The following is a 3,097-nucleotide window of genomic DNA, read 5'->3' on the forward strand; positions in this document are numbered from 1 at the left end:
TTATTATTGGCACAGGGCCAGCCTTAGGCATAGACAAACTGCTTAGGGTCACCAATTGGTGAGGGCATTGCACTAACTGCTGTCTTATTATTTTAGAGAAGAAATAGCGAAACTTGTCTTTAATGTTATTGTTGAAGTACAATAGATTTTTGATAAATTGAATAATTTTACTGTTGTAGCTTTTTATTTTTTTAAATTTATTTGAGGCCAACTAATTCACTTTGCCTAGGGCCTCCAATTATCTACCGGCCATGACTGGCAGTTTTGAGAAGTACTTGAAGATTTGGAACACAACATTCCGATGTTCGGTAACACAGTAGCATCCGCTGGCCTAGAAGAATATGGAATCTCAAGGAAGAAATAGTTAGGTTCATTGAAGGACATTGACTGTGACTTTGTTACTAATATTTCTAACGAAGAGTTGAAGACAAACTTCATGTTTATCTTTGGAGACATTGCAATGTTTTGTTTGCAAATGAAATGTATCTGCATCTTACATCTTTTCAAACAAAGTTATTCCACTTTTTGAAGCAGCGAGTGAAATCGGGTCTTATCATTTTCTTTAGCTGAAAGGTGAAACTATTTCTAGTGAAATTGATGAAATTACAAGACTTATTTGGATTCCTTGATTGTGGAGTTTGAAAGCAAATTTTAAGACGTCAAGATCTTGGAACTAGTTTTCAATACCCTCAGCTCACGATTTAATGCAGAAGCTGATTCAGCTCCAGATGACATACCTCCAAGCAAATTATGACTTCGAAGAGTAATTCCAGTGAGTTATTCCACAGAAGTTTCATGACTGCCAGAATCTGTATTCCCATACTTCAGAAAACATTGCTGCGAAGCTGTCACATTATTCGGAACCTAATTCATCTGTGAACACGCTTTATTTCGTTTGTTTGAAAATTATGAAATGTTAGAACAGGTCGATGCTCACTGACTGTAATTTGACAGCAGTCGCAAGAACAAAACAACTAGTAAGCTAGTTCTACAGTTAGAGAACATTATGCACGGATGTAAACAGTTAAATGCTTCACATTAAGTACAATTGTACATTTGTGGTGAAATGTTATGATGTAAAAAGACAATAACAAAATTTAAAAATTATTCGTAAAATTAGTTCAAGAAATTGCTAACTGTTGTAATTCCTCAATTGGGAATAAAAAAAAATAATTATGCGGCCCGACAGTCCCCAATTTTTTTTAATGCGGCCCTTGGTAGAAAAAGGTTGCCCACCCCTGATGTAGAACAACATGTCTTGAGCACGGCATCTTTACATCAGCTCTCACTTGGGCGGAAATCGTTATCTCTCTCATGTCAACATCCGACTTGTCACTAATAGTGCGCACCTTCTTTCTGCACTAGCCTGGAATACGGTGCGCATGGCAGAGTTATAACAATATGAACACCCAAAATATTCTGATAATTGATTAATGATTCGTGTTCACCTTTTAATTACACAACATGTTGGTGTTTGTTGTTGTTTGTATTACCCAAAGCTTGTAGATCTAATGTGGACTGAATGATGCCTGAAGATATTTTTAATTGTAAACACACTTCGTTATAAACACATGGACCTGAAAGCTACATCTCAAGTCATTGGCATACCTTACACACGGGAAGCAATGAAAGGTATGCTATGCCTGTCTGTATTTGCATATTAGTTCATCAGTTCAACTAAGACATTGTCACACACGGAGGCAATGAACTTTTTTTTTATGCCCATCTTGGTTTGCGAACTAAAATCCTTCTTCCTATACTTTATATATATATATAGACTGTAAATTGTTTCGAAAGGGAAGTGGCGCTCTAAAAAAAAGTCGTATATATCCTTTTCAAAATATATAAAATCTAGTGCCAGTTGGGATTACGTAGTATCTATATAACGTCAACAATGTATTCGTTAGAGAAGACTATGTAAGTATTAAGTGATACCTATTGTTATAGGTTTACTTTAATTGGGAATTTGACGAGACTATAAATAGACTATGTTAGACGGAACTAGGGAATTATGGAATATGAACTGAATAGGAATGATGGGATTAATTTTAATGGACAGTAACGACTCACTCCTCTTTTAATGGCGAGACATCACTTTTAAGAACTGTTGACATTTGGACTGTGCCCCTTCGTTTTTGGATTAAATATTATTTGTCAAGTATCCATCGTTTTTATAAAGTCATTTATACAAGTTACTATATGTTTTTGGTTGATTTATTAAGAAGACTTCATTTAGACCTAGATCTACTGACTTTTCATCTATTACTAAAACAACCACAACATATTTGGGAATAATGTAAAACTAAATCTCCACAAAATGCCAATTAATCAAGCAATTTTATAACAGAATTACACCCTTTATCATCGTATCTTATCTTATAAATTACAAATGTTCCTTATAAAGATAAGATAAGCGCATTATACGCGTGTTCCAGTTTCCTCGTGTTTTCCTTAGTTGAAGGATCCAAGATTAAATAGCATTTTAGTTTTATGTTGATGTTTGATTTGGATAACAATATTTTAATAAAACCTAATGCTTTGTTTGATTGTGATTTTTTAAATTGATTTTTGTGTGTGTGCAGCATACAGCGTGAAAAACCTCCAGCGCAGATTTTATTCATAAATTGTGTGCATTTTTTTTATGTTGTTGCCCTACAAATCTTTGATCAAGAGTAGCAATGATTGAAATTAATTCTTATTGGAAATCAGACTAAATTCAACTAAAAATAAAAATTTTCAAAACATTAAAAAGTAAAGTAAGTTCCCCTTTCAGACCTTGTGGTCTATAGGACAGATGATGTAAAGGTCATCTGTTTCTGTGGCCTACGGTTAACGAGTTAACGAGGGTGTCAAGTGGCCAGCTCAACGACCAAACGCCTTTACTTTTCTCCAACTAATGTCAGGTAGAGCTGGGTGGACTCAGAGGCACCCAAAGATCCTGAAATTAAAAATCTCAGTCTTCACTAGGATTCGAACCCGGAAGCCAAGCGCTTTACTGCTCAGCCACCGCGCCTCCTCCAACATTAAGTATATCGTAAATTTATTTTAGTTCGTAATCTTCAGTTAAAACTGCTTCACACAAAAGAGACAAAAGTCA

Source organism: Biomphalaria glabrata, chromosome 12 (assembly GCF_947242115.1).
Source record: "Biomphalaria glabrata chromosome 12, xgBioGlab47.1, whole genome shotgun sequence".
NCBI lineage: Eukaryota > Metazoa > Mollusca > Gastropoda > Planorbidae > Biomphalaria > Biomphalaria glabrata.